This window comes from Microtus ochrogaster, chromosome 7 (genome assembly GCF_000317375.1).
Source record: "Microtus ochrogaster isolate Prairie Vole_2 chromosome 7, MicOch1.0, whole genome shotgun sequence".
NCBI classification, from domain to species: Eukaryota; Metazoa; Chordata; class Mammalia; order Rodentia; family Cricetidae; genus Microtus; species Microtus ochrogaster.
The window spans coordinates 16805368-16818552 of NC_022014.1; positions in this window are offsets into that span (position 1 = coordinate 16805368).

Genomic DNA, 13185 nt, shown 5'->3' on the forward strand with positions numbered 1-13185 from the left:
CTCCTTTTGGGGGTGCATTTACTGCCGTGGTTTGTCCTGTCTGTAATTCTGTCTTCCTTTCTCACACAGCTGAGTTTATACTGACTGTACAGTTTCGCATCCTGCTTCCATTCACACTATCATGAGTATTTTCCATATTATTACACACATTTCCTGAACTCCGTGCTGAAGGTGGCAAGCCGCAGAGCCAGGCTTGGTGGCTCTACATTTCAATTCTGTGCAATTTCTCATGGCTCTATACAATGCCTCTGCCTTAGAAAGCAGCTCCATGGAAGGTATTTTGATGCCTAACTTGGTTTCCTTGGCTGGGACAGGGAGAGATTCTGATGTACTGTCCAGACGGTCTTGTGGTCGGCTTACCCACGGTGGACACAGTTGTGGGGCCCCTGGAAAGAAGGCCAGGCATCCCTGTCCTCTCTTCACACCCTTCCTCAAAGACACTGCACACTGCCCGCCCCCCCATGTGTGTGTGTCTGTGTGTGTCTGTGTGTGTCTGTGTGTGATACGTGCAAGCATGTGTGCACATATGTGTGTGGCATATACGCATGTATGTGTTCAGGCACTTGTAGAAACCTGTAGAGGAGAATATCTGGCATCCTTCTCTATAATTCTTTATTTCCCTGAGACAGGGTCTCTCACTGAACCTGAAGCTATGCTGGTAGCTAGCAAGTCCCAGGGATCCTCTTGACTTGGTCCTAACAGTGCCTAGCTAACAGTAGTGTGTGCAGCCTTGTCTGGAATTTTGCACATGGGCACTGAGACCTGAACTCAAATCTTCTGGTTTATGTAGCAAACATCATTTACCTACAGATCCATCCTTCCAGCCACCCCTGTTCTTTCCCTATTTTTGACTGCTCCTTCACAGCCTAAGTGCTGTTTCCTAAGATTCCACCATTAAACCTGCCATTCTAGACAGGACACTACATTGATCAAGAGTAGAATTTACTGGTTCAGCAAACAGAAAAGCCCCTGGCTTCAGGAAAAGCTGGATCTAAGAACTTTGCCAGTGTAATCCTGGACTGTGGCAGTCTCTCAGCTCTGCGTCTGTTGATGACTCTGTCCTGAGACCCACATGCCAGCAAGAAGACCAGAGAACCTTGTCACCACGCCTGTTGCAGACCATCAGACAAGGGCAAGATAAAGTCCAGAGCTCACTCTGATTGCGTTAACTCAAGTAGCTTGCTTATACCCTGTGTAATCACTGTCCCCAGAGACAGGGCCTGCCATTAAGATTAGGGAACAGGGGCTGGCTTCACTTGACCCAGCGTCCCTAGTTAGGAGAGGCAGTCCAGGTCCCTGGGAAGTGTTCATGCATGGGTAATGTCTTTCAAGAAAGGGGCGTGGCTATGCTGATAGGAAGGAGGGGGAACAAAACTGCCAGCACTGCGGTATCTCAGGAGGATGCTTTCTTCTTTTGGAGACAAAGTCTTACTTCGGAGCCCAGGATGGCCTTTCAGCCTTGATCCTTCTGTTTCAGCCTCCCAAATTCTGGGATTACAGAGATGTACCTTCACACTCAGCTCTGGGAGACAAATCTCATTTCAGGAGACTCGCCCCTGCTGTTGCACACAAGCTCTCTTGACAGCCTGCCTGAGAAAAGCTACCCTTCATCTGTGCCACTGTCAGGACAGGGAGCTTCCCTCCATCTAGGCCAGCCCACTCCACTCTGGCTAGCTCACTCTACCCTGGCCAGCCTGCTCTACCCTGGCTAGCCAGCTCCAGCCTGGCCAGTTCACTCCACCCCGAGCAGCAATAACTGTGACGATCAGTTCTCTGCAGAGTTGGCATCTCTGCACCTCTAACCACACCTAGGCTCTGTCCTCCCATGGACGGCCCAGGCCAGGAGGCCTAGCATACTCTGCCGTATGAGGCAGGCCCAGGCTGCATGAGATATAACTTGATCATCTCTCCCTTTCATCTCATTCTCTGCAGACATACTCCGATAGGCCAGGATAAGACCAAGAACCACCAAGAGGCTTGGGGGGCTGATGCAAGAACATGCATTCACAGTTTTTTCCAAAAGATGGTAGAAGGCTGCCGGAGCCTCCTCTCTAAAAAGCTGCCCTGACGTGGAGAGATGGATTTCTGTTTCTAAATCATTCCCTCCCCTGGGGCTCATGTGAACTGCTCCTTTAAACGGTTTCAGGCCCTGGAAACAAAATAACAAGCCCAGCTATGAGTTATGTAACAGGATTTAGGGAGGTTTGTCACACCTCCCTAAAGGGAACCCTCCCCCAGAAAGAGCGCTAAGCATGAGCCACAGGGGCAGTAGCACCAGCTGTGGGGTTAGCTGGCTGTCACCTTCTCTGTCTGTCACTATTGCCTGTCATTCAAAGCCAGCCCTAGGCCCTTCGGACAGTACCCAGCCCATCATGGAGTCCAGCAGGTCACAGCTCAGGTAGACCATAGATATCTGTTTCTGTCTTGGTATCCCCACAGAGTTGCGTGTCACCTGTGTTTCTTTCCTGTAACCCTAGGGAGCCATTATTCAAGTTGATAGTCATCAACTCCCTAGCTGGGCGGCCTTCAGAAGACTCTATTACAACCTCTCTGATAGCCACAAGCAAGGGACTGGTCAAGAAAATCATCCTTAGACTAGACTTCATGCGAGTCAAAGGCAGGTGGCTGAACTCTGGAAGTTCAGGGCAACGTTTGCTGCTGTAACAGCTAAGGCCAGGGTAGGGCTTTAGATACTACAGAGTTTCATCTACAGCTTCTGTGCAGATGGAGATACTGGGTCAGGTTGCCAGGAGCCATCCTTGCTCTTCCTTTACCCAGGCTACTGGATGCTCTGCCACCTCAAGTGAGGGGTTTTCCGTGGAGAAGTTGAAAGGATGGTCTGTACTTGAGGTCAGCAGAGAGGAATGGGAGCAGAGAGGAGAGCAGAGGGGAGGGTGTATAGGGAAGTACCTGCAAGTCTGTTTGTTTCTGTCCATTGTTTCATGGTTCCGGGGTAGAACTTATGACAGAGCTGCACGTGGCTGCAGGAGGCCACTCACCCAGCATGGAGAGAAGAACGGAGGTACAAGTGAGCAGAGAGCTGTGTGTTACACTATCCCCAACCTGATATCAAACCCAGGAAATGGGACCATTCCCAGGGGACCAGAGAAACTAGAGTGTGCATCTGGGGCAGGCATGGAGGGAGGGAGCCAGACAGAGAAGACATCCCTGTGGGCACTGTCTCATGGACACTCCTCCCCTGCCATCCTGGGGGCCCCAGGCCCCAGGGGCCCTTTCCTGACTCTACAAACCATCTGCAAGGTAATACAGGGACTTGAGAATCTGCAAGGCTCTGCACTTCAGTGTTGGTCTCTCAGCAGCAAAGCCTGTGCCTCGAAGCCCTCTCCATAGAATCAGCTGGAGAAACCCTTAAACGTTAGCCAGATTGTCTGGGAGGGCGGAAGGTTGGTAGGGCAAGTGAGGCTCTGACATCTAACTCAGACGCACATGGAAAGAAGCACAGGACGGATTTCTGATAATGCGGCGATTCCCACAGAGCATCTCTGACTTGTTAGCAACACTTTATCTGCCACTCCACATCGCATCCACTCCAGAGGACCATCGCAGACTCAAGGACCCTCTCAGGCCCTCAGCCCATTCTGTTGGCTGCAATTAGCTCCTCGTTGCTCTTGGTGAAGCAGCACTTGGTGTCTTGTGTCAATCTGTAAGAGAGGGATCCTCTCAGGACAGCCTCTCACTCCTGACCCTGGTCCTCAGGAAAGCATCATTGCGCCACCGTCTCAGATGTTCCCGCTGAACCCTTTCCTTGACTCTGTCTAGAACAGGCCCTCCTCCAGGAAGTCCTGGTCTTTGGAGAAGAATAGGAACAAAGCGCTGTGTCTAGCTGAGCATTTTGCTTGTTCTTGGTTATGCCTTGTGACTTAGGGAGTGGGTTGCCTTCCTCCCTTCCTTCCTCTCGCCCTCCCTCCATGCCTGCCCCCCTTCCCTTCCTCCCATTTCTCTTCCACCCCATCCTTCCTTTCCCTTTTTTGTGTGTATGTGTGGAAGACAGAGGCCAACCTTAGATATCACTCCTTAGGATCCATCCACCTTATTATTTATTTATTTATTTATTTATTTATTTGAGACAGGGTCTCTCACTGGAGAGCGGAACTGCTGCTTAGGGGAGGGTGACTAACCAGCAGCCCCAGGGACCTGTCTGTCTCCACTTCCTCAGTGATGGGTTATAAGCCTGTGCCACAACATCTGGCATCTTACACGGTTCTCACGCTCACACAGCAAGTACCTTGCTGACAGCTCTCTCGGCAGCACCAACAGAGGAGGGCTCTGGGAAGCCCAGAGTTTGCCCTGCTGTGTTTGCGGGCTCGCTACTCCTCTGAGTCCCTTCTTTGCTTATTCTTGATAGCGTCATGACTTCTGTCTCCATTTCCTCATGAAGGCTCCCGGGTTCCCCCCTCACCTTGACAAACAAAAGAATTCATTGAATTCTAACAGTACCCCTCCCCCAGCTTTTACACACCAGCCCTGCAATTTGTGGCTTTTTGCTGTCATGACTTCTCAACTCTGACTCTTGGCTCACCACATACGTGTGCATGTCGCTCGGAACCAGGTTCCTCTTTGTGTCCATTTGCTTTACTCTACTTATGAACACGTCACCAAATCCAGCAATTTCAGGGACCTAGTCATAGATTCCATGTCTCTGCTTGATCTGATTGGCTCAGATCCAAGCATCCTTTTAAGAAAGAACATTCCACAGCAAGCAGTCCCTATAAAGTAACAAGAATTCTTTCTTACTGGAGGTGGCCTTTGGGATAATGATATTCACTCAGGCTGCAACACATCACAAGTGTCGCTACCCAGGGCAGACAGCTCTGGAAGAACTCAGTGGAGGCATGTGTTCTAGATGCGTGGGGACAGGTGGAGGAGAGGAGGGGGAGAGTGATGGACACAGATGGGGCGGGTGGGCTCCAGGCAGGGGCTAATAGGTCCTGAGTTCCATGAAAGAAATATCTTAGATTCTTCAGGTCCTCCAAATCTGTTGTGATAGAGAACACACACACACACACACACACAACACGCACACGCACACACAACACGCACACACACACCATGCACATGCACAGATACACACATTCTAAGTCTGTATAACTATTGCTTATGCTGCTTGCCTGCCTAGAATGTTGGCCTCCTAGAACAACCCTTTCCCTCATAAGCTTAACTGAGACCTCTTATGTCATTCACGACACTCAGTCTGTGTGTGTGTATCTGTGTTTGTGTCTGTGTGTCTGTCTCTTCTATAGACTGCAAGGGTCTGGCAGATAGGAAGCCTTTATTTCTCATTTCAACGTCTTCATCGTCTGTGACAGGTAATCAATACTCAATGAATCTTGAATGAATGGCTAAAATTAACACACAACTTAATGTAAAATCTTAATGAATGTTAAAAATTGAAGTGAGTTATATTTCCTCCTAAGTCCCTTCCTTATCAATATCCAGGAAGGCCTCTGTTCTGCAGCTAATGATGACTATGAATATTTCATAGGAATCCTTGCATAGCTGCCACGCCCCGCATCGGCCATGTTTAATGGCCCATGTTATTCCACCGCCTTAATACATCTCACTCAGCTAGGTCGGCCTCCACTTCTCTAGCCTTTGGGCTGCCGGCAATTCCTGGTTATTATAGGTATCACGCTGCTACCGACATGCTTTTCTTACTTTGGGGATAATATCAGAGTTTTTCTTTTTACCAAAGAAGGAATTACTGGGTCAGAGTTCCGGCAGCCCTCACGTTGCCTGATTACTGATGGAAATTGGTGCAGCCTCTCTGCAGAGCAAGGCTGAAGAATGGCTTTGCAGTCGCTGCCCATCTTGAGTTTTATCATATTTATTTCTGGGGGCTCTAATGGGCACATAACTGGACCTGAAAGTTGCTTGGATTTGAATTTTATTTCCTCACTGACGAGACTGCACCTCTCTCCATGCCATGATTTACCAGCTCCATTTCCCAGCGTGATTTTGTTCCTCTCCTTTGACTACTTATCGGAAGAATCACATCTCAGTCCATCATTATCAGTTTGGGGCAGCGTGCAGGTCTGGGAAGGAGACCACGTCAGACATAACAGATGCCACCGCTTTCCCTTTCATATTTATTTTTATTATGTTGTGGCACCAAAAAAAATGTTCGTTCTGATGCATTTGAAGCCATCCATCAGAGCTCCGATGGTATCTGCTTCTTCAATAGCTGGGGATTTATCTTCTCATCGGCAGCAGGGGTAAGAGTGCCGGTTTCTTTTCTCCAGGTCTGTCACAGATTAACGTTCAGTTACAGTCGAACTTGACGGGCAGGCTGTATGGATGTAATGACTCCCTGGCCTGTTCGCCACCCAGCAATGTTTATTAAACAGCCATCTCCTTTTCCCAGTGTGAATGTGAATCTTTGTTGGTCCAACATTGGTTTTGCTCAGTTCAAATCCATCTTGAGCCTCTCTCGTCTTCACTTCTGCTGTTTTCGGATGCGACACAGGATGGTTTCCTTGACTTCCTGTCTCCATCTTAATCTCTCAGAAGGAATCTGCAATCATGGCCATTAAAAGACAAATTCCTTGACTGGTTTTTACCTGAAAGAACGGGCTGCGGGCTGTCAGATTCTATTAGAGGACTTAGGAGGATTTACATTGAGATTACCTTCACTCTATATATTGACTTTGGGACACAGCATATGTACTTGGGGATTACAATTAGACCAAGCCTGGAAGGCTCCCCAAAGAACTCAGGGCTTCAGACAAAGAGAACACTTATTTTTCTTTAACAAGACACGAGGCTCAAAGGGCCACAGGGTCAGAGGAGGAACATACTGAATACTGTCATTTTCCCTAGCCTTCCCCACCTTTAGTCCAGACACACAGGTTAGAAGCCTAAGAGGGATCCTTGCATGACCTTATGTCCCAGGGGAAAAGTGGCAGCGGGTGAGGATGGTGAGCTGAGGATGGCATAGAGATTCACACTCCTCCAACAGCCTGAACCCCACAGAGCGTGATGCCTGTCACATTGGTGTCAACGTCTGTAAGGTCTCTCCCTGTGCTGTGTCTTTCGGTGGCCTTCTGATGGATCTGAGCCACTCCAAGCATGCCAAGTGCCTCAGTCACCTGGACAACTGAGCAGTTCTAGGTAAAGGCATCACAGCTGTGGGTGCTGGTGGCGACAAGTCTCCTGGTTGAACGTGGCTGGGTTCTGCTGTGATTCCAGGCTCCGTGATCTCGCCCCACCCCGTCTTTCCTCCTTGCTGTGCACTGGTTATTCTGCCCAGGCATGTCCCGTTCTCCCAGAGCCCGCGTGATCCTGTTTGTTGGTCTGTTCATTTCCCTCAAAGTCACCCTTTCTCTGGGCTGCTCTACATCAGGACTTGATTGTCCTCCACAGCCCCTTCCCTGGTGACATGGCCACTTCTCAGCCTTTTGGTTTCTCTTTCCACAAGGCTTGCCCGTGTTTGCTGTCTCATTCTTCTGGATCCCGTGCGTGGGAAGGTGGCCCTGTCACAGCACAGAAGCTGTGCTTGCCCCGGGAGCATGTGGCTTCCTGATGTCAGAATCCCTGACTTTCTCACTCCCCATTTCCCTTCTTACACACTTTTCTCTCTGACCCGAGGAGCGTGCCATCCTAGCCTTTTCTCTGGCCATTCCTTCCCAGGTTCAGTGCTCCTGGGTTCCACTCATGTCCTTGGTCTTCACCATATGAAATTACTCTTTGCCTGCTCCCTTCCTGACTGTGGTCTCCCTGGCTGGGTAGCCGTGGGAATAACTTGTCACTGCAACATCTTTAGGCTCTGGACTGCTTCCTCTGGTATGGCGATCCCTGTTTCCCTAATGTGCACTCCGGAACCCAGATGTCTGTGTTTAACAATGCCTTGTCACTTGGTGGCTCTGTGACCTTCAATAAGTGTTTTTACACATCTGAGCCTTGACTTCCTTCCCCCTGGGGTATTGGTTATTGTTACAGCATAGCTGGCTGCCGGCCAGATGGCTCCTTCAGTTGGCCTATAGGATGTGGCTTGCTCAAGTGTAATTGGCTATCCCCAGTCCATCTCCAGCTTCCATTTGCCCATCCGCAGAACAGATGCTGTGGGACGAAGTGTCAGGACGGATGCTGTGGGGTCAAGTGCCAGGTGCCTTGTCTTCTTCACTCATGGTTTCCCCAGGCAAGACGTTGGACTCCTAAGAGCTAAGCCATGTGTCTAAGGTCTCACAGCGCTATGTAGGGGCACAGCCAGATTCAACTCCGAGGACCTTCTCTTCTCATCCGATGCTTGTGCCTTCTACACACGAAAGGTGGTTTTCCTGATGGGAGTGGAGTACAGAGTAACAGCGTGCAAACCTTGAATGTGACCAATGTGACCATTTGGCCTTCCTGGGTAGATTCTTCATCCAAAACATCCCTACTGGGGGCACAGAGACACTTGTCCAGTAGGCAAAGACAGGATCATTCTGCTTCCCACATTCCAAGCCTGCAGTTCAGTGAAGTTAAGAGATAAATTGCACAAACAGTGAAGGGCATTCAGTCACACAGAAGTTAGAAGCATCCCCAAAGAAAGCCCTGAGAAGGGAGGAGATTCAGAAGGAAGTATTTAAAGAACAAAGATGTAAACACAGCATATCATATAAATTTACGGGATGCTGTCATGCCGGTACTTAAAGGAAAAAGTATTGCTGGTGATGGCCTCTATTAGTGAGAAAGAAAGAAAACGGGGAATTAAGTCTCCGCTTAAATAACCTCAAAGGCGCACAAATTATAAAGTGAAAGCGAGGTGGAAAGAGTAATAAACCCAAAAGCAGAAATGAGTAAACAAGAACATAAAACTGAATTTGAAGGGCTGAGTCAGTACCTCTCACATCCAGCCATGAATCAGGATTACCCAGGATCCTTGTTTGACCCATCTGAGTCAGACTCACAGAGACCCAGACCCCGGAATCTGTATTTCTGGCAAGTGTATTAGAGTCATGCAACCAGCAGCACCCCTGGGTGTGTTGGGAGCTGCTGTTTATACTCATCTTTCTCTGAGGAGACAAAATGGGGTCCTTGGCTAGCATCCCTTTGGGTGATCCATCTCCTTTCTTCCCTCCATGGGTGAAGGCCCTGGGGCTCTAGTCTCTAGCTGAAGGGACCAGTTCTGAGAAAGAACGCCAGCCCTGACTGCAGATTTGGAGCCTGGAGAGATGGGTAGCTTCACCCTATATGCCTGATGGTTACCCATGAAGCAGTGGGCTTCTTGGCACTATACTTCCCAGATGGAAGAGAGGGTATGCTAGATAGGTTTCTGTCAGCTCGACACAAACTAGGGTCTTTTGGGAAGAAAGAAGTTTTTCCATAGGATTGACTGGTAGTGCATTTTTTTGATTGATGGTTGATGTGGGAGGTCCTAGCACATTGTGGGCAGTGCCACCCTTGGGAAGGTGGTCTTGGATGGTGTAACAAGACAGAGGAAGCCAGGGAGAGCAAACTTGTACGTATTCTTCCATGGCCTTTGCATCATCAACCCCTGCCTCCAGATTGCTGCCCTGTTTGAGTTTCTGTCCTTGCTTCCCTCCGTGATAGACAGTGGTGTGGAAAATGTAAGCTGTAACAAATCCTTTTCTTCCCCAAGCTGCTTTTGTTCATGGTGTTTTTCACAGCAGTAGGACCTATAAGTAAGACAATGGGGTAGGCTGTTCCTCATAGAGAGACGGTAAGGCATCCTATAGACAGAAACAGAGGGGCAGACGGGAAGAAGTTCCAGCATCCTTTGAGTCTGTTTCCTTTTGTTCCTAAGAGCCGGCTGCTTTGGAACCCGTTGTTTCCTAGAGGTGCTCACGTGTATGCACATCGTTTAGGCATTGTACCCTCCTTGGCAGGGCTCCTGTTCTCTGTACCAGTAGAGCCTAGCAAGCACATGAGTTTTCCAGGTTCCTCTCTTTACAGGTTCAGGCTCCCAGTAGCCCCACCCACACAGCCATCCTCGAAGTGGAGTAGGAAGAGCACAGTGACACTAGTCTTGCCTCTATGCCTGGGTCACCATGATGCTTTCTGTGTCCTTGTGTGGTATGCCTGTCATACGTCAGACTCAGCTTTCTTCCCTGCAGTGCACCTTCCTCAGCTTTCAGGTCAGATCCGATCACGTGGCCTGATAGCCACGAGGATGGGTATAAAATGCTCGTCTTTTGAAAAGTTGTAGAATAAATCATTAAAAATAGAACCTACATTAATAACATTTTACATTTGCTGTCAAGGAGGCTGTGAGCAAGTGCTTATATAGCATAAAGCTGAATATTTAATCCAGACTGGGGACAGTGTTGGTTCTGGGCATTCAGAGACAAGTGGAACATGCCCGCCATTCCATGGAGGAGACACACCCATGAGTAAACAGAAATGGCAAGATGTCATGTCCAATGGACGAAGCAAGGAGGTGATGGAGACAGGGGTACAGGTCTAATTGGTGGAGCCTGCCTCGAAGCAGAAGCCACTTTTCCTGGGTCCAAGACAGCCGCATAGGCCAATCAGGTAGTGAGGATACATGGAAAGATACACACAAGGTTCATCCAAGGAACTCGGTCATCAGGCTCACGAGAGACCAGGGGCCTGTGCAAGGGCAGTGGAGAGGGAGGCTAGAGGAGACAGGGAGAGGCCTTGGAGGGCCTCTGGGGACTGTCTGAAGCCCAGACTCCATCTTGCTGGAGAGAAAAGCAAGGAGGTAGCTTAAGATGGGAAAACAGTCTTGGCAGATGTACAGCATCTTGTGTTATTAATTATTTCTAGCTTTCTATTCTGGGCCCAGGGTAGGACTGCATTTTTTGATATCCTTGTGTCTGGATGGAATCCCGTGGCCAGGAGACATGAGTGGTCATGACATATGTTACTTTTGGGTCCAACTTCCGATTGCTTATGTAGGACCTGGTAGCGTTTCCTCTCTATGTCAAGATCATTGTCAGTGTTCCAGATGGCGTTCCACTGGCCTGGAACCTGGAGCTGGAGCAGGCAAGACTCTGTCCCCCTAGTCCCTGCTGGACATACATTAGGAACATGCCATAAATCATTGTGTGGTAGGAGACACTGAGATTTTGGGCTTACTTGGTAGCGTAGCACATGGCAGCCTGTTCTTGCAGACATAGAAGACTTACCACTCATCCCCCCTACATGTGGAAAGGGGTGGGATGCTGGCAGGGGAGGCCTGGGTGCTGGGCCTGTTATGGGTGCGGAAGAAAGATGTGAACATCCGGGGACCTGGGGCTCCACACACAGATGGCCCTTAGACTCCATTGGTATCTCGGTACTCACATGACCAAGATCCTTGGCTGTCCCCACCTAACCTTACCTCATCCATGCTTTCCTCTGAAGAGGTAGGAAAATGCGAAGTGGACCATCAAAGCTGAGAGCCCAGAGATACGACATGTTAAAGCAGCCTCGAGTTTTAAAGCAGACACATGAACTTTCAAAATGCAAATCCCCCTCCAGCTAAGTAAATACAACCAGTCCAAGAAATGGCACATAGGAATCCTGAAAAGTAGCATCAAAGAAAAGGGCTCAGAGGAAACAAAAATACAATGGAAAGGCAGGAAATACAGAGAAAGAAACACAGAGTTAATGACAGGCCTGCCTTGACATCCACCCTGCTTGTAGTATTTACAACATAGCCTCCCAGCCTTCACCCATCCCACCACACAGGAAGTAGGAACTGCCTACTGGTTGGGCCAGCACCATGTGTGGTCCCAGGACTCATGCCTCTGGGCCATTCTGAAGCCAGCTCTGCCTCCTCGGTGCTTCCGGTCCAGAAGAGGACGCAGACAAGAGAGCGGTACCTAAGCCCACCAGGCTAGATCGCTGTACCACTTTCACCTCAGAGCCACCTGACTGCGCACACAGCAGCCTGCAGACGCTGAACATATGCAATAAAGATGATTACATTTCCAGAGACCTGGGATGGGCCACAGGACATCATAGAAAGCAGATCTCCTGTTCAATAATCATCGGAGAGGCATGCATTATTTAAAGTCTACAAGGAGGCAATTTGTAACATTCTCAGTCACAGCAGAAAGGAAAAGGAAATGACTGTTTCCTACACCTGATCCCAAACATTGCCTCCTGAGTTCCTGCTGGGGAGACTAAAAGGCCTGTGGTAGCTTACATGATTCCCAGAGCAGAGAGAGGACAAGAAAGGAAGAGAGGAGAGGGGTGAGGGGGCTCCCCTCGGGACTGTCCTCTGGCCTCTGGCCTGGTACATCTGGGCCATCTCTTTTGTCTAGAGCCTGACTCCCCTCCCCTTCCCTCTCTGCATGCTGTAACATGCATGTTGGTGGTTCTTTCCATGCCACATAGGACTTAGAAGACATTGCAGGCATCTAGACCTGCCACACGTATGCTTATGTTTTGCTTTTAGACAGGAAGTGTGGGTTTGAATCATAAACATTTGGACTCAAGTTTGGATCGGTGGCCTTGGCAAGTTACCTCATCTAGCTGAGTTTCAAGGTTATATACATGTATATGTATCCTAGAGACACATATGCAGGTGGATGGATTCATATATGAATATACACTTAAAAATACACATAGGTACACTTACAGATATATCCATGTGTCTGTGCATATGTGTACATGGTCATACACACACATACACACACACATATGAACATGGCCTGGCACAGCCACTGATATCTTGGGGAGCCATGGTATCCTTTCTGTGGATAAGTGCCCCCCCCTCATCGCATTGGCTTAAGGTAGCCACTGAGGTTCTGTGTGATCTGAGGCATGGTTTCTGGTAGGGATCTAGACAACCACCCCACCCAATCTTTTCATGGTTTTTAAATACCAGTATTAGTACTAAACCACTTCCAACTGCCGCTGAACCTGATGCTAAGTAAAAAAAAAAAAAGTGAAATCAGGTAGCTGACCACAGGTGTCTGCTCTTTAAAGTGACCCTAGGGTCACTGTGGTTCTAGGCCTGACAGAGGTCAACTCCACAAGGCTAGCATCTTTGAACACTGTCTCTCTTTGGTTTTTGGAAAATGTTTAAACTTCTAATTCTTCTTCTTCTTCTTCTTCTTCTTCTTCTTCTTCTTCTTCTTCTTCTTCTTCTTCTTCTTCTTCTTCCTCTTCTTCTTCTTCTTCTTCTTCTTCCTCTTCTTCTTCTTCTTCTTCTTCTTCTTCTTCTTCTTCTTCTTCTTCTTCTTCTTCTTCTTCTTCTTCTTCTTCTTCTTCTTC